This window comes from Anabrus simplex, chromosome 8 (assembly GCF_040414725.1).
Source record: "Anabrus simplex isolate iqAnaSimp1 chromosome 8, ASM4041472v1, whole genome shotgun sequence".
In the NCBI taxonomy this organism is placed as follows: Eukaryota; Metazoa; Arthropoda; class Insecta; order Orthoptera; family Tettigoniidae; genus Anabrus; species Anabrus simplex.
In genome coordinates this window covers 90,158,081-90,185,146 of record NC_090272.1, presented here as the reverse complement: position 1 = coordinate 90,185,146, position 27,066 = coordinate 90,158,081, and the positions used below count along the sequence as shown (strand labels likewise).

General features: G+C 41.2%; 1 protein-coding gene across 1 annotated transcript in view; it reads left to right on the top strand.

Annotated features, from left to right (window-relative positions):
- Positions 1 to 4,178: 4,178 nt before the first annotated feature.
- The window catches only part of Utx (Utx histone demethylase), a 381,209-nt gene continuing 358,321 nt past the window's right edge, over positions 4,179 to 27,066 (top strand). The window contains exon 1 of the mRNA XM_067152335.2: positions 4,179 to 4,742. The gene's annotated coding sequence lies outside the window, so the exon portion shown is untranslated. The remainder of the gene's footprint in view (positions 4,743 to 27,066) is intronic.

Here is a 27,066-nt window from a genome sequence, read left to right as displayed (position 1 = left end):
ATCAGCTGACGTTTTTAAGTTGCATTTCTTTTCGCGAAGTGCAGTATAAAGAGTCCAGGCCTACGGCGTCTTTCGAAAGGCAAGATTTCTAGTTTAATTTTGGAAGGTGGCCTATTCCCGCGTGGAGCTGCTGCGGCAGATGTTTCCTGGCCTCGATACAGGTGGCTGTCTGTAATTATTTAATGCATTTGATAAGGTTGCCTCAACTTGGGAGAGCGTGAGTGACGATCACCGGGCGTCTACCTGAGTCTACCATTGTTTCCACTTAAACTGCTCCTGTCTTCATCTTTCCTATCTCAGCTCCTTTGGTCAGCTCTTGTTTTCTTCCGACGTCGAGGCCTAGGGAGTCTTTTCTCACCTTTCACGGTCCTCCTTTCTGTGGTTGATGCCTTCTTTCTTATTCCCCTTTCTTCTGCGACACAGGTTCGATCCTGCTCAGTCCGGTGGTATTTGAAGGTGCTCAAATACGCCAGCCTCGTGTCGGTGGGTTTACTGGCACGTAAAAGAACTGCGTGACTAAATCCCGGCACCTCGGCGTCCCCGAAAACCGTAAAAGTAGTTAGCGGGACGTAAAGCTAATAACATTATTATTATTATTATTATTATTATTATTATTATTATTATTATTATTATTATTATTAAGAGAAGCAAACAACTCCAGACGGGAGAAAATGGCTGCGGCTTTTCGTAGGACATATTCTATATACAAGAAGAAAACCATCTCCAGACGAGCTTAAACTAATGCACTACAATACAGTGATTAAAACGGAATGTCTGTATGCTAGTGCCTCCAAATAACAGGAAAAGCGGGACAGAGAAGCTGAGAAATTCCAAAGAAAGATCCTTCGCAAAATAGTGGGTCCAAAGATTGTGGGTGGACAGTATAGGCTGCGAGGAAGGGAAGAACTTTACCGAGACAATGAAAGGCTGAGTCCACGAGAAAACGGAGATTATATTCTATGGGCATTTATTTAGAATGGATGAGAAGAGACTAACGAAAAGGATTTTCACAATACTAGACAGCAGACCTAAAGTGTCGGACAAATGGTTCAGGGAGGTGAGAAAGGATCTCAAACAGGTGGGACTAAATTCAGAAGACATCTCAAACCGAACAAAGTTTAGGTCAGTGATCGACAAATTTCATGATGAACCAAAAAACCGTGGGTGGACGGAAGAAAGAAGACAGGCTGCCAGAGAAAGGATACTAAAGTTCTGGGCTGTGAAGAAGGCTTTCAGAAACATGTAATTGTTACCTAACGTGGTCTCGAATGGCCGTAAACGAATATATTATTATTATTATTTTAGTTCCGTTTGGGCCTGCTATGGACCACGTGGTTCTTATCTCTAGCAGCTTTCTTCTTTGACCAGTACTCCTTCATTCTTGCACTGTGAATGTCTTTTCGCTCCTGAGTCCATTATTATTATCATCCTCTCCGACCAGAGTTAAAATTTACCCATATCCATAAATACTGGAATGGAAATCGATCTAACCCACTTTCGTAACCAAGCAGTGAGGTGTAAGCCGCGATGAGATAGGGGGAACTTTTCTGCTGATAGCACCTTGTTAGAAACGATACTCTTGTACCCCCCCCCCCTCCCCGGGTGCGGGTGATAGTATAACACCCGCGGAATCCCCTGCCTGTCGTAAAAGGCGACCAAAAGGGCCCCCAGGGGCTCAACTTGGGAGTGTGGTTTGGTGACCACGAGGCCCTTAGCTTAGTCCTGGCATTGCTTCCGTCTGTGTCATGCTCCTCACTTTCATCTATCCTCTCCGACCTTGCTTGGTCAACTCTTGTATTTTTCCGACCCCAACGGTATGCATTGTAAACGGAAATAAAATAACTCGCCACTCTGAAGGGACTACTGCATTATAATAATGATGAGGGGTTTGCGTCATTTCTGTTGCTGTCTATAAGGCGCAAATTTTGGTCCGGAGAGGGTTTTCTAACGTGCCACCGAGCGAGTTGGTCGCGTGGTTAGGGTCGCGTAGCTGCGAGCTTGCAATCGGGAGATGATGGGGTCGAGTCCCCCTGTCGGCAGCCTTGAAGAATATTTTCCCTGGTTTCTCATTTTCACAACAGGCCGCACTTCATTAAGAACATGGCCGCTACCTTCCCAGTCCCAAACCTTTCCCATTCTTACGTCGCCGAGAACCGTTGATGTGTTGACACTACTAGCAAACATTTAAATTAAAAGATCTAATGCGCCAAGGAATCTGCTGACACAGCTATTTGTATATAAGCCATGTGAAGCGTTACTGTCTATGCTCGAATCTTCACCAACTTGTCCTTGGTTTAGTCCATAGGCCTACGCATCGCGTTCGAGTCTGTTGTAGGGGCTAGTGAGTCCTATTTCACTGACCAGAGACTCCTTACTCGGTAAGACTTAGAGCTACCGTTCCCGTTTCTGTAATGAACCTTGTGATCTTGGAGTTTCTTTATATTTTGCTATTTGCTTTACGTCGCACCGACACAGATAGGTCTTATGGCGACAGTGGGACAGGAAAGGCCTAGGAATGGGAAGGAAGCGGCCGTGGCCTTAATTAAGGTACAGCCCCAGCATTTGCCTGGTGTGAAAATGAGAAACCACGGAAAACCATCTTCAGGGCTGTCGACAGTGGGGTTCGAACCCACTATCTCCCGGATACGAGCTCGCAGCTGTACGGCCCTAACCACAGGGCCAACTCGCCCGGTGATCTTGGAGTTTATGAAGTTCTCAACATTTGGTTTTCTAATTTGTAGAAACTGTAGTGGAGTGTTTTTAGTTATGTCAGTGTTAGCGATACAATAAGTAGTTTTTATTTTTTTCAATTCACTCTACTGAAGCAAATCACCTTCATTCTTCTGCAAGCTGGAATGTCGGGAATAATGTACAGTACTTACTTTTGTGACGTCGCCTATGCGGTTATTGAACCTAGGTCCATGAACTTGGCAGATTGTGCAACGTTGCATCTCGTCAAGCCGTGACGCAGTTGGGTAGCTTCTCACCGATTGGTTCGATGTTATGATATGGTTGGTCTTTATTAGTAAAACCTTTGTATGCCGGAAATGTTTGAAGTCTTTGATTTTTCACGTGGAAGTACTTGGTTTACTTCTCTTTGAGCTCTCATCCGTAAGTTCATCGCATGAAATGGATGAGATGTAGACCTTGGGATTGTCTTGGGTCATTATAGAATATTTTCCCGCAGAGGATTACCCTCATTCTATTTACATGGGCGAAAGTCCTGTATGTTCTTAATCCATGGGCATACTTTGTGGTTTGAAGTTATTAAATCATCTTTAATTGGAAACATATCCTGTTGATGATAAATACATCTATGTTATTATAATCTTGTAGCTCGGGACGTTGTTGTCAACAAGTTTAATGTAATATTTGCCTGATAAACTGGTGTCTTTGGACTTTGGTGCCTATACTAACGCGTTTGTTTTCCATACACGGTAGAAAAAATTGACCGAAATGAGTTCTGTGTGGCTTCAAAATATGTGGCTTTCCTTTTTTTTTTTTTTTTTTTTTTTTTCTCTTCTAAATGCAGTTATATTTGGATTTGAAATTAATCTGTAATTGGTATGGCTCTGTACTGAATTACGAGCTTCTTGTGTTAAACCTGTTCCGTTTTGCATCTCTCTGAGAAGTTTAAAGGACGTTTACTGCTATTTATTAAACTCCTGAGTGGAATTTTATCGTGAGCAATGAATGGGCAACATTAAAAACCAATATATTTTTATGCGAATGCCAATCATTTATCTTTGAAGAATTTTTCTTTCTTTTGTGGCTTTAAATCTTAATGAGAGTGCAGTATGTCTTTCATAGCTAGTGCAGTTTTTCCCATTGCATGACTCCTTTCGTGAGCTGTCTTCAAAACATGCCCATAGTTTATCAATGGTGCGTGCTAGTAATCAAGCTGATACCTATATAGCACCCTCTTTATCAACTTTATGACCTGTATGTAGCATTCTTGAAATATTAGCATATGGATACAGTGTAAGAAAACCCGTCATACGTTGCTATCGCCTAATTATAACTGTATTGTGAGAAAGACTGTGGCAGTTACGTCATCACTGGGAAATCTGTTACGATGGCTGTTTGGTGTCAGTCATTCGCCTACCTACTTCCCCTCCGTTCACATGGACTCGTCTACTTCCATCCACCCCGCTGTTTTGCGGGCAGACAAAGGAAGCGCGACGCACGCACCGGTCGGCTGGTGGGGTCGAGTCTTTTTGGGTTTAGATTGGAATAAGGTGCGGTAGAGAGTGGTTGTGTTGATAGGTATGACTGTGTGCGCTTGGGGGGGTAAAGGAAAGTGTTGACTGGCCTATAAGACTTCCGTAGTCTTCAATCACTATTATTTCAGGGATATATATATGTTGATTTAATTATTCGTAAAATACGTAAGCAAAATGAAGTGTATGGCATTATATTGGTCGAATGCTAGTAACAAAGGATTTTACATGGTGTTCATATAAGTATTAAGTCAACATAGAATCCTTTCAGGATATTATTTGCCTTCGTAATAGATGTAATAGATGTGAATTACACATTTCCGATCCGTATAATCACTGCCTTCTGTAAATGACCTCAGTGAATGTGTGAAGACTTTCTTCTACTTTTACAATAAGAACGTGTTTTGCTGCCTTATATTAATAGTTTCACCTAGTCTGCATTATAAAGAGAAGCGTTTTTGCTCAACCGAAAAGTGTTCATGGACCTTCCTGCCATCTATTTAAAGTGTGACGTCAGCGTCGGTAAGTCACTCACCTTTTGCTGTTGGCAACATACCAATGAGTAGTGTAGTGTACACATGAATTAATCCTTTATTGTAATTATTTCTTTGTTCTTGTAAGCAATTCGTTTGATTTAGTTCATATGACTTTTCTTGAAGTCAAATAAGTATTTTCTGCAGGTATTCTGAAAAAAAATCCTTGTTTATGTTGTTCATTGGAAGTATGTTAGCATTTTATTGTTAGTGATACAGTTTGATACACCTTCAGCGCACTATTACTTTACACATTCCTTTCATTCTGCTAATGAATCCAGACCTATAATAATTGGATGAAGAATTAAAATAGCCTCGAAGTACGGGGTTGTTTTTTTCTTAGTACATTTCATCTTCTTCAGTGCCTGTATTGAAATGTGGATGAACCATCGTTCTCGCCATTCTTCAATGTTTTGACCATACGAATAATTTCTTTAATATAATATCTTATGTTTTTAATGTTATCGTTTCAAGAAATGTTGATCATTTCGCTATGAATCTTCCTCAAAAAATGTTTTCTCTTATTTTAATATAATCAGTACCATACTGTACTCAGGCAGCAGAGATGACCTGTTTGGATGTTTTATCGCCTAATATCTTCTTTGGTATTTTGTAGAGCGATTACTTTTCATATATATTTTTATTTTATTTTGGGTACGTACCGCTGGTTCCATTTTCACACACTTCCGGTTGTTGATTGAGTGAGGAAACGGGAGGATAACCAGACTTGAATGGTTCCTTTATTAGTACGTGCAGTAAATCAGCTGCTCGTCCGCCATTTTCGAAGTGACATATTGCACGTCAACCTTCATACCTGTTCTATTGTTGCATACGAGTGTGGTTTCTATAATCGAGGACAGTAAGCTGCTCTTTCTGGGTGGGTGTGTGTTTTTTAAAAGACCTCATACACTCCCTGTTCATAGAGAAATGACTGGTTTTCTGTAGTTGGAGCCAGCGTGTAGAGTTGTGTGATCTTACAGTTATTTTAATATCTCTTTTAGTGAGCTATTACAAATCATACTTCACCCATTCTCTGCATGTCTGTAAACTGGTTATTCTTAGTATTTTTCTGACTCGTGTACTTCCAAAATTTGGACGACGATAAATACTGGAGTGGGACATACACTGCTGTCACTTATATTAATATATACTGTAGTGCATTATAATTTATATATATTGTTCTCAACTGACTCACTACTAGCAGAACTGCCTAGCAAGCATGAGTTGCGTCTAGAAATAATTCTAAGCTGCCAGGAAAAACGAGTGTTGAAATGAGAGCCTAAAATTTTCATTTTATAAAAGGGCGTGTTTTTATGAAGTAATTTTGTATCCTTATGTTGCGGTAGGGGCTCCTCATTTTTATAGGATCAGGGTTGTTGCGACGTGTGATCAGTTCCCTTTGCATAAACTCGGTTCATCAGTCTGAGTGATGGGTGTGAACATAACATGTGCCCTTGTCATTTCAACTTAATAGCAGCTTTCTACATAACTACAATTATGTACTGTGCTTGGAGGAATGTATGCGTATTTTCTTTAAATAGTTATTTAAATTTACCTGCCCACAGTGTTCACTGGTCATGCCTACTACTCGGATTTGTCCTGATTGCTCTGTATTCATATAAAAATGTCATTGGTAGTGACTATCAGATTGGATTGTGTAGCAGAGTGCGGATTGCTCCTAATAGTATACTATCAGTATCATCTTGCAGCCGGTGAACATAGTCGGATATTGCAATACATAGCCGAGCTGTTGGAACATGAGCATAGGTAAGCTGTCTTGTGACAATCCACAGGGCAATTTCCACCATTATAGTATGATAATGAAGGGTTGACCGAGCGAGCTGGCTATGTGGTTCGCTCACATGTGAGTTTGCATTCTGGAAATGGTTGGATACACGCTCCGTCTTCAGCAACCCTGAAAATGGTTTTCTGCGGTTTCCCTGTTTTACACCCATACAAATGCCGAGGCTGTACCTTAATGCAGGCCACGGCCACTACCGACACACATCGAACGAAAACGTATACCATTTCAACAGTTCAGTAATTAATTGAATACATTAAAACAAACATTAAACAGTTATTTTTACTAGCTACTGTTTTCCATTTGTGTTCATCGTTATACAAATTATTTTTGGTAATCTTTAAAAGATCACTTGAAGGTTCTTATTCACATTTAGTCTACTGCGCGCCTTCGCGTGTCATCTGCAGACGTTTGTTGCCTATATTTTAAAATGCATGAATTTGCATGTTTATTGCACGATGTTTGAATGCGTGAGACTCTCGCATTGTGCGTGAGAGTTGACATGTCTGAGATAGCGAAAGATCGATGAAAGCAAACTTTGGCCCATACCAGAAAAGAGATCTGCGCTCTGAAGGACGATGTCAAGAATTTGAACTTCAGTTAAGCATTGCATGTTACAGGTAACGTTCCACTTAACATTTCAACGCCTGGAAATAACTTGTGACTCGATAACGGTCATTTTAGTGCGCCGGAACATGTACATCTGAGATCAGCTACATTCAGAACTGGGAAACAATGAAAGGACGACTCATGGAATTGTATACTTGGAGCGTTAATGAAATTACAGCCATTCGAGAGATATACTTGGGAGTGAGGGAATATATAATGAAAATTATTCATTCATAGTTTTTTGTTGGTAATAGTGTTGAGATTGAACAAACTGGTAACCAAAGCAAGTTTATAATTATTGCTTTGTACAAACGCAGGTGGTGTTCGGTTCGGTCACTTCAGTTTGATCGTAGCTTCGTCTGAGTGGTTGTGTGTCGGCCTTCAGATTCCAAGGTTACGGGTTCAAACCCAGCAGAAGTAGTATTTTTGAAAGCCGAAGAAAAGTCCACTATGCATGCCATGTTGTGCGATGTCGTCATGTAAAAAAGATCTCCGGTAACAAATTTGGGGTTTATCCAACACAATTAATTCAATCTCTGCCACTGTTCGCCCAGCAGAGTCCCGGTTTTTCTGCCATCTGGTAGAGTGGTGGTGGTGGTGGTAATTGTTTTAAAATGAACACTAATCAGAGAGAGAGAGAGAGAGAGAGAGAGAGAGAGAGAGAGAGAGAGAGAAAGAGAATGGAAGGGATCCGGCACTTCGATAAAATGAAGATATTGGCCAAGGAAAGACAAGGACTACGAATGGGCAGGAAAATGCGACTCCCTAGGCCTCGACACCTAATACCATCGGGTTCGGTAACGACCAAGAGTTGACCAAGGGAAGTCGTGTAGGATAGATAAAAGTGACGAGCCTGGCACAAGTGGAAGAGATGCCAGGACTCAGCTAAGGGCCTCGTGGTTGCCTACCCACGCTCCCAAATTAAGAGCCCATGAGGTCCCTTTTAGTTGCCTCTTACTACAGGCAGGCGATCCCTTGGGTGTTATTCTACCGCCCCCACCCACAGGGGGGGGGGAGTCTGGTAAAGTAAAATAGTACGTCGAGATTGACACACAGGCGGCCTAAATGGCATCAGATGAAATCTCTGCAACACGATAGCAGAAGTCATACTGTTATTATTAGTTGGTTAATATGCATATCTGATTATAATAGGACAGTCTCGAACCGACAACCGACGAATCGGCCACGCGGTTCGAGGCGTGTACCTGCTAGCTTGCATTCGGGAGATAGTTGGGTTCGAACCCCTTCTGTCGGCAGCCCCGAAGATAGTTTTCCTTGATTTTCCATCTTCACACGAGTAAATTCTGTAGCTGAATTCAGTCCACTGCTATCTTCCCTTGCGATGCCGAGAAACCTTTTGTGGGCGCGACGTTAAACCACTTGCAACAAATATGTCTGTCTGTTAGGTCATCAGCCCAGAGGCTGGTTGGATCCTCAAATAGCACCACCAAAGGTTATGCGGTTATAAGGAAACCGCAAAAACCAATGGCAGCACCAAAATGAGGCGTACTAGGCAAGACGAGGAGTGAGGTAGTTTGCCATTGCTTTCCTCACTGGGTCAGCAAGTGCTATTGCAGCACGACTGACCCTATGAGCAACACCTTTCATAGCACTCAGATGCACTAGTCGTGCTCTGAATGTCATTACTCAGCACCACCCATACCCCAGCAGCTTCCATATTGTCACAGCCATGGATGAGACTGGGACTTCGGTGGAAGCTACATTTTACTCTGGCCTGTGCCAAGAGATAGATACAAAAGTACTGTATCCATCAAGAAATGGCAGCAGGCACCGCAACAAATATATATATATATATATATATATATATAAAAGACCAGAGTAACGTGTTAGATATTCTGTCCCATTAAAGGCTAGTGGGGTCGCTGGTGCGTATTGTCTCGCGGCCCAGTTTTACGGTCGGATGTCCTTACTGCAACTCTATATGTGAAGGATGTATTCCCTATTGCATGTTCCTGTAATGGTCGGTAGTGTGTAAATTAATTGAAGAGGAATTAACCAGGTGCAGCTAAATCTCTGACCTCGCCGGCAATCGAAGCCTGTAGTTTCCGGCCTAAGGAGCCTAGCTGATCATTCAGCCTGTTGTTGACCAAAATTGTAACCTCGACTCGAGTTTTGAGGTTGTTTATTAAATAGCAAATAGGCCTAACAGAAAATCCAGTAAGACCATTTACTTTGTTTCATTTCACGCTTGGTTATGTAGGTTTAGAGTTTTAAATATATATATATATATATATATATTAAAATTTGTTATCGCAACCGCGGCATCGTCTCACGGTTTTCCCTGTACCGACCCCTTACTTAACTGATCCATATCATTCTGCCCGATACAAATACAAAGTGATATTAAAAATTTGAATTCATTTATACATTTTACCGTCATACAGTATGTATGTATGTATGTTCAGTTCTCAGTCCGAAGGCTGGTTGGATCCTCAACAGCTCTACCATGAGCTGTCATAGATGGCCTAGGTATCACGGAGGAGGCATACTAGGAAAATGAGGAGTGAGGTAGTTTCCGGTTGCTTTCACTACTGAGTCAGAAGTAGCTGTTACATATCAGTCTGCCAAGCCCACTGAAATGTACGCACCAACCGACCCTATGAGCAACATTTTCACACTGTTCATAGCAGGGACTGGCTGCATAAAGAATGGCAAAGCCAAGGATAAAAACTGAGATCATTGGATAACGAAATTGCTCTAGCCCATACCAGAAGGCATAATGCACTGTAAACACTAGATAACTATTGTATATGTATAGATTATTGGCATTTTAATCATTGCCCCACAGGAGTGCAACAGGCTTCGGCAGCCGGTACAATTCCTATCCTCGCCGCTAAATGGGGGTTTCATTCATCAATTCCTGACCCAATGGAATGACTGGAAACAGGCTGAGGATTTTCATATACATTACTACAAGACCAAGAACGCAATTTTCCAACCACCCCGGGCAGAGAAAATATTACCGTACAAAATTGAAATATCACTCGAAAACCAACAGCCAAAACCCAAAAGGAGCCACTGACCCTAGGCATATCTTGGCTGTTGGTTTTCGAGTGAATGTTTCAACCCAAGATCCTCCCGAATTGGAACCTCGGTCGTCTAGTGGATAGCTAGCTGCTAATCAGTGTTGTTTCTCCCGGTTTTCGTCGAAATGTACTTGATAAATTTACTATAGGCAGGTGATTTTGAACCTGCTAAATTTCATTCAGCTTACTGGCGCAGTGTAATTGTAAGCTGTTTATTGGCCACGAAAGCTGTTTGAAAGGATACGAGGTTTAGCGTAACCTACTTTTAGTTGTACTGAGTGAGGGGCAGGTCATGGTACGCACAAAACTAGTATTACCGGTGGGCACGTGCGAGATGTACTGATGTCTCCTACGTCTGTTCTGCTTCCTGGATTTACTAGAGGGTTGTCGAAGCCTAGCATTCGAGCCAAGTGTTCGGGCAGCATGCTTGACCGGAACTTGATGGGAAGAAAGGAAACGTATGTGAAGGGGGAGCACCTGCCTTCAGTCCCTGAAATTGTAAAATATATACAAGCTGAAGATCTAGCAGTTTTCCCATTGTAATCGGGAGTGCATTTTACCGAAGTGTGATTATTGACTGGTGGTAGGCTATGTTGTGTTGCATTAATGGTTGTAGCTTTAAAACAAAATGAGAAAACTCAACTCCATTATTGTCACCAACCCTCTGTAAGATGTTACCAGAACAATAATAATAATAATAATAATAATAATAATAATAATAATAATAATAATAATAATGGCACCGATAAATTCAACACGGACTCGAATGATAACATGTGTTCATTATTCTAAAATAACCTGTTGTTGACCGTAGTTAGGTTCCTCTACGGACAAGTGTACCGGTATTACGAACATTTATGTTAATATGAACGGCTCTAATTTGAATAAAACATTGTTTTCGTTTTTCTTTTCAATTGTACATCAGTTCTCTTAACAAACTAAACGGAGTTCGATAGCTGCAGTCGCTTAAGTGCGGCAAGTATCCAGTATTCGGGAGATAGTGGGTTCGAACCCCACTGTCTGCAGCCTTGAAGATGGTTTTCCCTGGTTTCCCATTTTCACACCAGGCCTTAATTAAGGCCACAGCTGCTGACTTCCCACCCCTAGCCCTTTCCTATCCCGTCGTCGCCATGAGACCTATCTGTGTCGGTGTGACGTAAAAAAAACTTGAAAAAAACTAGAATTCGCGTGGTGCGACTCAAGAATTATAAGTCTGTAATACAGTATAAGGATATGTAACATGGTTCATTGGGCGAAGTGATCATATGTGCAATATTCCCGCGCTCCTCAGCGGAGACGTTGCACTTTACCTTTAAACCCATGACGTTCCAAATCAGTTTCTAAATGTGTAAATCATTTTAATCATTGTACACTTCCTAACACGAAAAGTGGGCTGGAAGTTTTAAGTCTCCAAACGACAGGAGCACCTTATTATAGATAGGCTATTTATTGACTAGTTAATACATGGAGATTTATCTACACTTTATTTGTAAAGGCCTCACAGCTGAGTCTGGCATTGCTTCCACTTGTCAGGCCTCTCGCTTTCATCTTCCCTATCCGTCCTCCCTTGGTCAACCCTTGTTCTTTTCCGACCCCAACGATATTCGGTTTGAGAGCCTTAAATTTTCCCACCCTTCCTGGCCCTGCCCTTTCTTTTGCCAATGCCTTCGTTCTTCGAAGTGTTAGGACCTCGTCAATTTTCCTTCTGATTAGTGTTATTAGAGGATGGTTATTTAGCTTATAGTTCAAGTTAAGCCGCGCATAAATTGAGTAACATTATGAAAAACAACAATTTACAAAATAGAATACGTATCACTTCTTCACTGTTGTTGCGTAGGGTCAAAGATCTATCTCCAGTCGTCAAGGACCTTAGCAGTGCACTCTTCACTCCCAAGTTCGCAGTCTACTGGAGTTTCCCGACATGAGTTTTTAAGCCAGCAGCAGGGGAGAGTCTGGATTTCAGTCGGATTGAAGCGATTCTATGGACGGATGTCTTGGTGAATTGGAAGTGATTTATTGGCCTGTATTTTATTTGCTTCTCGGACGAGATTGTTCATGCGACGTAGATCTGGAGGAAGGATGTGTCTAAGTCCTGGGAGCCAGTGCATTGGGGTTGTTTTGATGACACCGCTGATAATTCGCATTGTCTGATTCAGGACGGTGTCAATTTTCTTGGCGAGTTCTATTCAGCCAGACGGAAGAGCAGTATTCAGCCGTTGTATACACCAGACTTACTAAAAAAGAAAAATAGACCCGGTTTCTCAAACTCTGTGTTACATTTTACTCGGATGTTAACTAACGAATGTTATTAATTTAATTTGTCCTGTTTCACGAACACATTTCCAACATTTGTTGTCAAACAATTGTTGAAGACAAATTAACACATTTCCATGAGATTTCTGAACGCGTTTAGCAGTAAGCGTCTTTAGTTTATTTACATAAAGTGCTCCTAGCGGTATGTTGGAATAGTGTTTTGTCACACATGGTTGACATAATTATAGGTTATGGTTAGTATAGACTGCTAAGACGTAAACATGTGTAGTAAGAGGCAACAAAAGCGTTATTGTGATGTATGCGGGACACATGTTATAAAGTTTAATTTGAAAGTATGCGAGTGTGCTTGAAAAATGAGTGGACTGTTATATCACAACATTCAATATTATTCTTATATGACTGCAATCTAAAGCTCCTACATCACCGGGTAAATGTGATAATTGATATGTTTTGAATGATTTTCGGTCATTCTTTTGCTGCAATGGCAGCAGGAATTCTTTGCAGAATTCTACACTCTGTCTTGCACTGTGAACATAGTCGCCTACAATAACATGAAAAGTGTCTCTTGCATAATATCTAACAAGAAGAGGCCAGACACTGCGGTCACCCGATTTCAACGAGCTTCAATGTACGTTTGAGGGGACACTAACAGTAACTTGTGTATAAGGGTTTAGGTCAATACGCTTTCGTTTTCGAAAAATATGAGGTCAAATGTCATGACACAGGATCCGCTTCGAACAAAGTGGAGGTGATAGAACACTAAAAGGCCAACAAATTTTACTTAAACGCATATATACTTGGAGTTGCATCACAGTCAAACCGAGTGGTGGCCTAGTGGTCACAGTACTTGTCTGCGAACCTCGCAGACGTGAGTTCGAGTTTATTCGCAGCTATAATTGTTGTAGAGAATCAATTAAAATTTGAGGGAACGTGAAGATAAAAATGGGAACGCAAATATTACGCAAATTGCAGTACACTTAATTTTCTACCTGTAATTAATATAGGCCTAAGCGTTCTTACAGTTACAGCTGGATCTTTCTCTCTCTCTCTCTCTCTGTATATATATTAATTTGAGGTAGAAAATAAAGTTCACTGCAGTGTTTGCCTAATTTTTTTTATTCGCATCTTTACTTTCACGTTCCCTCAAATAATTTAATGCGTATATAAAAATACAGCTGCGACAGGACTCGGAACTCACGTCGTCGCAGTTCGTAGACAAGTACGGTGACCACTCGGCCACCATTACGCTTGACTGTGCTGCAACTCTTTAAGTATGTGCCCGTTGCATTGGAATCTGTGGAGTCATCGACTTTATTAGGTTGTGGACGTGACATGTTTAAGTAAAATGTGTTCGCTTTTTAGTGTTCGATCACCTCCATTTGGTCCGAAGCGGATCCTGCCTCACGACATTTGTCCTCAATTTTTTCGAAAACGAAAGCGTGTTGACCTAAACCCTTATACACGAGTTACTGTTGAGTGTCCCCTAACACGTACATTAATTAGCTGTTTGGAATCGATTGGACACAGGGTCTGATCTCTCCTTATAAAAACTATTAGCTACTGCTGCACTGGAGACACTGATAAGTTTCAGTTTGTAAGGAACTATAATCTATTTTCAACTTTTTCTAGTACCTTGTTCATTATGGCTTTGGTAATTAGATAGCTTTGTAGAAATATCTCTTCTAAGAACTAATAGTAGCCTTTTCTTAGCGTGGGTCGTACTTTGCTTTCTTCAGTTTATAAAGTAGACTTCATAAAGCAGTGAAGCTCCAAACTTACGTCTTCTACATACCTCCATTTTGAAATTTTTGCAGTTGTTAAGATGTTGAACACAGGGCTCCTGCCATGTTAATTTAACACAAGTATTAACAACTTGTTAGAGTTATTGACGAGACGACCATTTTGTTAAATTATGTGTTAAGTCTCCTTAACAGCAGTGTTAACACTTAACATTCGTTGAAGAAACTGGGCCTTAATCCAAAAGTACAAGTTGCCGCTGTGGATCCCCATGTGCTGCCAGATAGCTTAGATAAGATGTTTCTTGTTCTTAGTTTGGCTACAAGTTTGGAAAGATGTTTACTATATGACAGTGTCCGGTCCAGTGTGTGGAAATGATAAAGGCAGCAGGACCTTTTGGTCTACATTGGTTATATCATATACAGTAGGATGCTAAGGTGTGTATGGAGGGGAAAAAGCACGTACCTGATTGGTGTAAATGTGTAATAATACCAGTATTTAAGAAACGTGACAGGAAGGTATGTGACCGAGCTCCATAGTTGCACTCGCTTAAGTGTGGTCAGTATTCGGGAGATGGTGAGTTCGAACCCCGCTGTTGGCAGTCCTGAATATAGTTTTCCGTGGTTTCCCATTTTCACACCAGGCAAATGGTGGGGCTGTACCTAAAGGCCACGGCTGCTGCCTTCCCACTCCTAGCCCTTTCCTGTCCCATCGTCACCATAAGACCTGTCTGTGTCGGTGCGACGTAAAGCAACTTGTTAAAAAAAAAAAAAAAGGAAGGTATGACGATTATCGAGTAATTACACTGTTGTCACAAGTAGCCAAAATATTCGGGAGAATAATATAGAGGATGAGAGGAAGGGTGTAAAGAAATTTAGAAGAAGATCAGTATGGATTTCGACAGGGCAGGGCAACGATAGACCATATATGTACCATGAGATTACTGACGGAAAATCAGTGGGAATACGGGAAAGATCTGGTGATGGTATTCCTTGCTCTAGTAAAAGCATATGATAGTGTTAATAGAGAAAAGGTGTGGGAAACGCTGGAAAGAAAAGGATGTGGAAAGCAAACAAAGGGATCAGTGAAAGCAATGTCTAAAAACTGTTCCAGTTATATTCAGGTTCCAGTGGGGAGAACAGATAGGTTTAGAAACCAAGCTGGACTAAGACAGAGACGTGTATTGTCACCACATGTTTATAATAGTTATGGATGACATTCTAATGCAGACAAAGGCAACATATAGAGGGAATATGAAAATACTGTTGTTTGCAGATGACATAGTGATATGGGGAGTCAAAAATACGGAAGTGCATATCCAACTAGAGGCTTTAAATGGCAATATTGAGAAATACGGTATAATAATCAGTTGGAAAAGAGCAAAACAGTGGTGATGGCGAGGAGAAAGACAACGAAAAGGAATCGTTAGTATCAGGGGACAAAACCTTGATGTTGTTAAATGCTTAAAATATTTGGGAAAATAATGCAAGATGCTTGGTTGGATAAGGAGATCAGCAGAAGGGTACAAGTGGGACATACGTTCTACCAGAATGTAAGGAACTTGATGTGGAGCAGAGAAATGTCTATCAAATGTAAGCAGATAATGTACAAGATGAACGATACCCGTAAATTAATATATGCATCAGAGACTTGGAAATTGACAGAAAGAGATGAGAGTAAAATTCAGGCCAGTGAGGTGAAGTTCCTAAGGAGTATGGTAGGAAAGACAGGGAGAGACAGAGTAAGAAATATTCAGGTCAGAAAAGAAAGAAATAGGGGTAGGATGGTGAAGAATAAATTAAGATGATGTGGACATCTTATGTATGGAGGAGGGAAGGATACCCAAACCAGTGTTGAAGGCTAAGGTAGAGGGAAAGAGGGCAAGAGGGAGGCCCAGAGCAAGATGGATAGACCATTACAAGAACAGTATAAGAAAAAGAAAACTGGACTGGAATATAATTACTAATGAGGAATGGTAGAAGAAGAGGCAGGCTGTAGAGAAGTACCGTCAACACCCCGACCTGGCAAGAGCTGGATAAGGGGAAACGAAAAAGATGAATACATGCTTTCCCTTTATCAACATATCATCAATTACCGTAACAATTTTGAGAAACTAATCGTATGAAATGAACTTCTCTTGACTCAAGGCGTACGTGCGCAGAATGATTTGTCGATTCCTAGTGAATGAGCGATAAACCGATAAATAATAATGTTTGACAGGCCGCGTAGCGTAGGGCCTACTTGGTTTAGGCGCTCACCTTACCTGCTCAAGGTATCAGGATGAAATCGTAGCAGTCTATTTAGTTCAAGTGAGTTAAGGAACTCTTCAGGACATAATCTCTGCCATCCGGCGACTATAGCAATTGAAATTACTTTACTTATTTCGCTATTATGATACCACTGAGGATCATGGCTCTCGTTTTGCCTCTCTTTTTGGTCAGTGTTACAACAGTATTTACAATAGCACTCAAAAGTGCCATTTTTGTTAATTGTTTTATTCCGAGTATTGTTTGTACAGTTCATACTGTGGAAGAGGAGGAGGGGGTGGTGGTGGTGACAGTGTTTCACGTAAGAGGGAGTACAACCGGACAACCATCGTTAATGGATACCATATTCAGCACAAAATGTAGCTTAAGTCACCAATAAACTAAAGTTCTAGGTTGACAGTTAAGAACTTAACTGTTCTGCTGAAAAAAAAAAAAAAAAAGTGCTGTTTGTAGCAACATATATGGGGTTGCTTAGTCCTTTGCGTATTTCTTACGCCGGCCTTGAAGACTAGAGGCAGCGAGCCTGCCTCTTACTCTGAGGCCACAAGTTCAATTCTTGGCCTGAGCAGGGTGTTTTTTTTTTTTTAACCCTGAATCTGCTGGGCTAGTTAGAGGTCCATTCAGCTTACATGAGAACGGTTGAGTTGCTATTTGTTGTTTGTTTGTCGCATACAGTTGGTTTTACAGGAAACTGTTTCGTGACTAAATGTATGTAGACGTTTGTATACAAACTTTTTTGCCTGTATAGTGCAAAATAAGGGAAATATCAGTGACGGTCATGTGAAGAGGCGATAGCCTAATTAACTCTCTGGCGAGTTGCTCTGAATATCATCCCGGCAACGTTTTAAAGGCTTTGTATATCTGTTTGTACTTTTTAAATATTAATCTGGTATTTAGTTTTTATACCGGAATTTTGTGATCCGTGCGGAAAGGAAGGTATGAACACAAAGATAACCAAATGCGCTTTCTCTGTTTATACCACTAGCAGTAGTTGCAAATAGAGGATTTTGGCGATGTTTAGTAAATTCAGAGGCTTGCAGACTGAACGCTGAAAGGCATAAGAGTCTATAATGATTATGTATGTATGCATGTATGTATTATATTTGGTACCGAAACTCCGAAAAATTGGACAGATACGCATTTCTGAAATACGTTTGTCGCTTACTGTGGATTTAATGTAGAGAAACGTTTTGTGGTCGGGTGGAAATATTTCTAGAACTTTGGAAGACAAGAGCTAACTATTACAGCCAGTAGTAAGATAAGTAGATAGTAGATACGAATCATATTATAGTTTATTTTTCCCGTCGATGACTGGCACAACAGCTAATTGCTCATAAGCACCATATGATACCCAGTTGACCAGTTCCATTTCCATTTTGGTACTGTTTGTCAAGAGATATTTATAAACCTTTGCTCTTGAGAGGATGTCTTCATAGATTGACTTTGGGATCCCTCACTGAGCAAAGCAACTTAAAAATGTTACACTCGAGTCCCGTTAATCCGAAATTCCGATTAATCTGAACTAAAATATTCAATTTAAAAAAAATCTCCTTATTGAAATGAAAGAACTTATTATAGAATGAAGATTTACTTGCATTTTATTAGTCATATTTTACTAGAATAACTTAACATAAACATAATTACACATCATAAACCATCAATCACTGGTCGTTTATCTTTACAAATTTTGTTAGTTTCTTTTGCCATAGTAATCGGAACCTACTCGAAGATGCAGTGTTAAACCAGCGTCTCATAAACATCACCTCAGTGGGCGTAGCAGCGGAGTGTTGCTCGACGTAGCGTACAAGTTCTAAGGCGGCCGCGGCATCTAAATGTGACACTATTATAGTTGTTCATTGTGGTCTTCTTCGTCGTCATTCTGTTCCTCATCAACTCCAGATTTTTCACCACCACAGCTATAATTTATTGGTCTGTTTGAAATTGATGACAGTCAGCTTCCAGCCACTCGCTAATGTCATTGTCATTGTTTTCTCCTCCACGGGTTCTTTACTACCCTACTGTAATTTGAAAGGATGAAAGCCATAACGGTATAAGTAGCATTTTGGTCATTCAGAGGAAAAGGCATTTAAACATCTTAACACTCATATAAAGCATGCTATTTGTAGTTATATCACCCATTAATAAAGTGCAGAATATTACCGCTATCACTTGTATCTCTTTGTTGGTGAAAGGATACATCCTCCCGGAGTTAAATCCTGCACGTAACTCACTTTTTTTAAACGTCAGTTATACCGTTATGGTTTTCATCCATTCATTTTATACAGCATATTATTAATGTAACTGCTAAAGAATGGACATTTCAAATTACAGTGCGTACTGTATTGTAGAAACTATTTTCCTCAGACGGTTGAGGCGCTGGCCTTCTGACCCCAACTTGGCAGGTTCGATCCTGGCTCAGTCCGGTGGTATTTGAAGGTGCTCCGATACGTCAGCCTCGTGTAAGTAGATTTACTGGCACGTAAAAGAACTCCTGCGGGAGAAAATACCGGCACCTAGGCGTCTCCGGAAACCGTAAAAGTAGTCAGCGGGACGTAAAAACAATAACATTATTATTAGAAAATAGTTTCCGGTTAATTCGAAAATTTCGTAATCCGAACAGACTCCGGTCCCAATTAGTTTGGGTTAACGAGACTACTGTAATGATAATGTGGTCATCCGCTGCCTGAAAGAGAAATGGTAATATTGTACTCCTCCTCTTCGTTCAAGAGGTTGACATTTTTCTCCTCTTCTTTGAACAAAATTTATTGGGTTATCCTCCCCTGGCTTCCTAGAGGAAGGGTGGTTTCAGCGGTTGTGCTACAGTTGAGGACAGGCATGAAGTAATAAATTCCACAACTCTTGTGTTATGTAGGGTCGACTCTGGCTGTCACTCACTCCCAGGTTTATTACCAATGTACTGATTTATTGTTGGGCAATAAAAGAATTTAAAAGACACTGTACATAATGCATTGTAAATTCACGACCTGTAGAACATACTGGAAGAGCTGTCAGTTTTTCTTCCCACAATTGCTGAGCAGGGACTTTAGACATATGCTTTTCTTGTCTTGCTAAACCTGATTGAATGTAACATTATTTCTTGCTAGTAACCTATATCTACTTTTTTCTGTATACCAAAAGTTGTTGCGGACAAAAAGTGGTATATTCTTCGGGACAATCCAGGGAATCCTTGTGCGTGTTACAAGTAGAACACACCGAGCTCGACAGCTGCAGTCCCTTAAGTTTGACCAGTTTCCAGTATTCGGGAGATAATGGGTTCGAACCTCACCGTGACCGGCCCGAAGGTAATTTTCCGCGGTTTCCCATTTTCACTCAGCTGAATGCTAGGGCTGTGTCTTTAATTAAGGCCACGGCCGCTACCTCCCCAATCCCTTTCCCATCCTTTCGTCGTCGAAAACCTTTCATGTGTTAGCGCGACGTTAAACCATTAGCAAAATAATATAACTTTTATTTTCAAAATCTCCCTCCACTTGTAGGCTAAGACATAGAATACACCTGACTAAAACAACTTCATTAAAAATGAATATATTAAAAATAAATTACAAATCCATGATCTCTGTCTGACGAATACAAGTGGTGTCTTGAGTATCAGGAGTGAACCTCGGAGCGCTTTCAGCCCCCAGGCGATGAATTCCGTGGTACTGTTTTATACTATATATATCTGTAGTTTTTCTTTGTCTGAAGAGAATTATTAAATTTGTATTATTTTTTTTTTTTTCGCGAATCCTTCGGTGCCTTCGCTGTGTTTTCTCTGTCAGTCATCCTCCCTATTCTTCCAGCAAGTGGATTCAGCTTAATTTGAGAATGTGAATGTACAAACCTGAAACGTGAATAAGATCGTTTTATAAAAACAGCACGTTGCCGTCTGAAGTTTCATTCTGCTACCGGTACTTTGATTTACGGTATTCCATTCTCGACGTTAACTGAATTCAAAAATGGAGGGGGGAGGGGAGTTTTAAGCTCTCAGTTCATAGTATGTTGTATGCAATTTTGCCTGGCCGGGCGCCTCGGACGGTACAGCTCTGGCCTTCTAAGCCCAAGTTGGCAGGTTTGATTCCGGCTCAGCTCAGTGGTGTTTGAAGGTGCTCAAATACACCAGCCTCGTGTCAATAGACTTTATGGCATATAAAAGGATTCTGCGGACAAAATCCCGGCTCCTCGACCTCTCCAAAAACCTTACAGATGTTAGTGGGACCTAAAACTAATATATTTAATTATCCATATTCTGTAATATTTTAATGCTAAACTAGGCATATAAATTTTATCGTGCCTGGATAGTAGTATGTTCTGCTTTAATACATGAATTGTTGCGTAAGAATAATTTAAAGTCCCGTATAGGCCTACCATACAGTTAAAAATATCACATTTCATTAGGAATGGTCACCCTGAAGTATACCAGGACTTTAAAAAATAACGACCTGCCCAGGCTTCTCTCGTTTAGCAGTGATTGTACCCCGAAACGGTGGTCTTCATGTAAGGGATGATAATTTGTTATCCAAAAGTTTACTTTTGCCGGTTTTCTATATAATTCTGAGGTAGCGTATTATATTGTCTTACAGCTGCGCTTTGTTTGATGACTTTGTTAGAAGCCATTGTAGCCTATCGATTTCAGGTAACACAGCTGCGAGCTAAAATACCTGGGTAGGATACTGGAAGTTTCTGGAGGCCTAGTAAACATTAATATTTGAAGAGCTTGTACTCTATTTGCTGAGTATAGGCAACCCTGCATGGTTCGTCCTTTTTCCTTTGTCAGTCGGGAGTTCAATTGAAGCGTGCTGGTCGATGTTGAGGGGTCGGAGATACAATAATAGGACGAAGGAAAAAACAGAACCCTGTGCCAGTGAATATGTGCCTGCAGGTCCGTCTTTGTGTTTGGCTGGTAAACAGCTGTGCTTGGACTCTCGGAAGTCCCCGACAACTCACCTTTGTCCACCAGGTACACTGCCTAGCCCACATTGTTATATAATGGCGTGGGGACGCTTGTGAACACCTGAACGGTTTCCTTCTGTCCCCATGACTGCCATTTACTTTTAGTCTTAATTCATACCATACTCAAACGTAAATTCTGATATTGTCTGTTAGTATTGGAATTTATTTACCACATTGTGTGTCCGGCTGCATGGCTAAATGATTAGCGTGCTGGCCTTTGGTCACAGGGGTCTCGGGTTCGATTCCCGACATGGTCGGGAATTTTAACCATCATTGGTTAATTTCTCTGTCACGGGGACTTCATCATCATTTCATCCTCATGACGCGCAGGTCGCCTAAGGGTGTCAAATCGAAAGACTTGCACCTGGCGAGCCGAACATGTCCTCGGACACTCCCAGCACTAAAAGCCATACGCCATTTCATTTACCACGTTTTGTCAACAGACCTAGTAAAAAAGCTTTCACAAGGATTGCGGTGACTGGTGGTGAATTAAAATAGCAGCACCTTCACAACTTCTGAAACTCTGGCCACCATCGGACTCCAGTTTAATATAGCGTTGCTTTCAGTTAGTGGTGTCTGGTTTTTCTCTTCCGCCTTTCCTGTCAGTTTTCCATTCGTCAATTTCTGTTCCCTTTCATCTCAAACAGTGTTAGGGAAGTGAAGGTAATATTTTATTTTGATGGATCTTCCGTTTCTATAGCCGATACCCCCATTTTGGAAGGGTCTTGCTTCGCGTATGATTAGTGTCTCTTAAAACAATAAGCACCGCTTCAGACTTATCACTGTGTTCTAGACAGAATAGCAAATGGAGTACAGTTAACCATGTCGCGGGAATGTGGTATCGAAGGTCAATACGCCGTCAGAGGCATTTGTGATTTCACTTTGTTTTACGTGGCGACGATGGGGGAGGAAAGGCCTGGGAGTTGGAAGGAGGCGGCCAATTGTATAAAATAAAATAAAAAAACTACTGGTCCGGCGGGAATCGAAACCGGGGTAGCCTGAACCGAAGGCCACTACACTAACTATTCGTCAAAGGGCCAGAGCACGTAGAGCTGTAATATTGTACCCTAATTGTTTATAATTACAAAATGGCAGCATCATAAAATTCTAAAGGCTAAGTCTTGTCACTGTAGCCATGGGTTTCTGTCCTAAGTTGGTCTTTTCAGCTCGGAGTAAGTTATACAACCCATCTTGTAGAGTAAGTTGTTAAGAGTTCTCTCTGGTCGTCCTCCATAATAAAATTTAAGCCTCCCCCCTCCACTGGGTGGGGGAGTTTGTGTTGTTGCCGGTACCGGTGCATTAAAATGCTCCTCACCCGGTAAATTTAGTGGTAGAGAAATTTAATTTTTAGTGATATTAGTGAAGCTGGGAAAAGAAATTATTGTAGTATTTGTGTTTAAAAATGTACGTTGGAATTGTAACTTATGGTATTGAAAATGTGATAGAGATAGGTGAGAATTTATTTAGCTCTGAGGTTTAGTGGTTTTGGTACTGGTTATGTATTGTTTTATGGACGTTCAAGCTTATATAACGTGACCGTGTGACGGACACAATTTTAGGTGATTTTTGGACGGTGGTATGTGGTAGACCTGTTGGGTCACCCATCCAGGTACTGGCCACGCCCGTGATTGCTTTAATTCCAGCAGGGTCCATACCACCGATTCTTTGCAATTTACTCTATTGTAAATTTTGTGCAGGTGTTATATAACTCTCTTTCTTCCCAGCCAATCCTCCCTCGAGAATGTTTCAAGAAAGTTGTGCCGTGCGATGTGACCAATGATCTTCCTTCTCTCTATTTCACGGACGACGCCGCTTCTTTCTCCTACTTTCACAGTACAGTAGAGTCTCGCTCAACCGACCGTCGCTTATCCGACTCTCCGTGTTATCCGACACTAGTAGGCTTAATTTGAACTTTAGGTGGATGCAATTCTGGGACACGGGGTGTAAAGGGTGCGACTGTGGGACAAGCACTAGCAGTCATGCGGTAGGATTTTGCAATGTAGTATTGGTTGGGTGCGGATGTTATAGTTTTCATATCCTCTCTGAGTATGGCGAGTAAACGTAAGAAAGTGATTGTTTCTGTGGAAGACAAGTAGAGTGGGTTAAAGAGACTGGACAAAGGGGAAACTCTCCAAAAAATGGCTTCAGATTATGGTGTTGGACGCGTTACAGTGGAAGACTGGAAACATACGAGGGAATAAATTGAAAAGTGGTGCTCTACCAGAGCAACAAGTGATGCACTGAAAATTAGAAAAAAACAATGAAAAATGTGAGTACGAAAAAGTAAGTGAAGCACTATTTCTTTGGTTCACTAAAAACCAGGAAAAGGGCTTGTCAATATCTGGTCCCATTCTGCAAGAAATGGCGGTGTATATCCAGAAGGAGTTTAATAAAGGGACCCTGATTTTACTGCTATTGCTGGGTGGCTTGATCGGTGGGAAAAACGGTACGGCAATGGGCAGCTTAATATCTGTGGAGAAGAACTGTCAGCTAAATCCGATGAGGTTGTGAAATTTAAAAGAGAATTTCAAGAAATAATTCTTGATGAAGGATTAACCGGTGATCAGATTTTTAACTGTGATGAGACTGGGCTGAATTTCAAGATGCTGACATCAAAACTCTCGCAGCCCAAGCCAAGACGTCTGCACCTGGCTACAGGCGTAGTAAGAAAAGAGTACTGCATCTACTGTACAATTGACTTAATAAGACAATAAACAGAGTCCCGTAAAACATAGTACGTAATACAGTACAGCCTTCCTGTTTGTTTCAGTTCATTTTCAAAGTTATTCTGTATTATCCGACATTTTCGGTGATCCGACGTACTCCAGGTCCCGTTTAAGTCGGATAATCGAGACTCTACTGTACTTCATTGTTGTCTGTGTTTTATCTCCGTAGCGGGACGGATTTAACACAAATACTGTAAGTGGGTTATGCCAGTTACCTGGTATAATGATTGATGGTGTCGAAACATCGTTCTAATGAATTGAACTTGTGAAGAAATCCATGAGTATAGTATGACAGTATTTTCAAGAATGAGATATCCTTGTTGTATCATTGGCTCCCCTGAAGTCCCGTAAGTAACTACATTGGGGTTTGGGGCGACCGCACTCTGTTACCTGAAAGAGAAATAACTGACCAGCCTAGAATAAGTGAACTTCGAATCTTTGGTCTTATTGGCTAAGCCAGATTGCTAGCGTCTACCGGTACGCTTTCCCATCATGTCCATTGGGCAGAAAACTAAGAAGAATAAATGCCAAATATGAAATACTGCCGAAATTTTGTGCGAGAAATCTGAAGTAGCAGTATAGTTCGAGCAGTGAGATCTCTGATACGATAAACAGCATTCCAAAGGAAGAGAGAATGCCAACATAACTTAGTGACATGTCAGCAACAATAGCGTCGCTTACACACCAATTTCTTTATTTAAATTCGACATTTTGTGCAGTTAAATCATTTTTTAAAAGCATCTGATCGTTCTATTTTCTTGGTTTGTCGCAGGATCGTATTTTGACGTTCTGCTGCCTGGGACAGTCACTTTGCCGCTCCCGTTCCGTCCAATTGCAATCCTGATTCCAAACAGTAATAAGCATGAATGACAGTTGTTTCAGAGTCATTCTAAATCTCTACAAAAACGAAAGCTATTAAAATGAAATGTATCAGATATATTTAAAAACATTTAACGTACCACCTCACAGCGCCTTCCGCCGAGTGCGCCAGCCGCGAACTACTTATATCATATTCCATGTATCCTACCACCTCGGATTCTATGCAGAGTACAGTCGTGACATTTATACGGGCGTCGTACTGTGTCGCTGGACTCTAATTTCTTAAAAATATAATTATAGTTTTGTAATTGGTTCCATTAATTCGTTTTTCCGAACAGCCATTTCTGTTGCTTGTTTTTTTAGGATGGTCCTGTGCATCACTTCATTCTTTGGAGACACTATGTGACGAGGGAATGGCAGCATAGGATAACTTACCATTCTTGGAAATGCTCCTGACAAGAGAGTGTGGGTGAATTCCCATTCGTTGGTTAAACCTTATCAGGAACATAACTGGGTTGAACCTCTTGGATGCAGCACATCTGGCCGAGGACCGCAAGAGATGGAGACAGCTAAACAATAGCTTCCTCAGAGATCACGATCCTCAGAATTCAAGAGAATCATGAGATAGAGAGTTCATTTAATTTAATGCTACGAACTCTAATTCTGCAACAGTTACTCTTAACTGTTTTTGAATGAATGAATACACTTCTCTCCCAGTCACGGATGACCACCAGCTGGGGAGAGCAGTTACTCTTAACTAATCACTAAACTTCCTGTGAGTGAGGACAGAAGAATCCCCTGCCTGTCGTATGAGGGACTCAGGTATCCCAGGGGACCTTAAGTTGGGAGCCTGGTTTGGTGACCACGAGGCCCTTAGTTGAGTTTTGGGATTGCTTCCGCTTACTTGTGCCAGGATCCTCACTTTCACCTGCCCTATCCGACATCCATAGGTCAACTCTTGTTTTCGAACCCCGACGGTACTGTATCACGACGACCTATATTATACTACATAGACTGCTTGGACGGGCCCATACAGCGCTCGTGGCTGAGGAAAGTTGGAATGAATGGCAGATGGAATGAAATTATATTGGCGAGTGTTGCTGGAATGAAAGATGACAGGGAAAACCGGAGTACCCAGAGAAAAACCTGTCCCGCCTCCGCTTTGTCCAGCACAAATCTCACATTGAGTGACCGGGATTTGAACCACGGAACCCAGCGGTGAGAGGCCGACGCGCAGCCGCCTTAGCCAAGGAGGCACGCGAATGAAGAGATATTGAGTATAATTGGTGGGAGGAGATCGATTTGTCTACATCTGACCACAAGAAGAGACAGAATGATAGGACACATTTTAAGACACCCACGACTTGTTCAGTTGGTTCTTGAGGGAAGAGTAGGCGATAAGAACAGTATGGGTGGCCCAAGGTACGAATATGACAATCATATTGGAGTAGAAGTAAGGTGTAGTAGTTACGTAGAATTGAAAAAGTGAGCACAGGATAGGGTGCCATAGAGGGCTGCAAACCAGTCTAAGGGTTGATGACCCCAAACATATATGCTCACAACACTGAAATTACTACTCCAGTTTCAATGTAGAATTCGTTAGAAATATGCTCTACTAATGTTTTCTTCAAGGATGAAATAGATTTACGGAGAAAACATACTCGGGATGAATGCTGAAAGTTGCCATGTCTGTACGTATTATACTAAGACAATAGAGTTCTGGATAACCAGATCATTTCGAGCATTGAACTTGCTAAGCCAAGTTTCCTCTTGCCTTGGGAAGACATAAGTATGAAATATCTGAAAACTGAAGTCATCACGCAAGTACTTTGACATTTTAGCTGGTAACGTTATGTGCATTTTTCCTTATTTGTGAATCTTTCACCTTTATTGTTCATAGTTTACATAGATCATCTGCTAAAAAGTATTAAGTGGTAGGGAAGGATTCAGTTAAATGAGAATGTAGTAAGCAGTCTGGCCTATGCTGATGACTTGGTCTTCATGACAGATTGAGTCGAAAGCTGCAGTCTAATATCTTGGAACTTGAGATTAGGTGCAATGAGTAGGGTATAAATATTATCCTTTC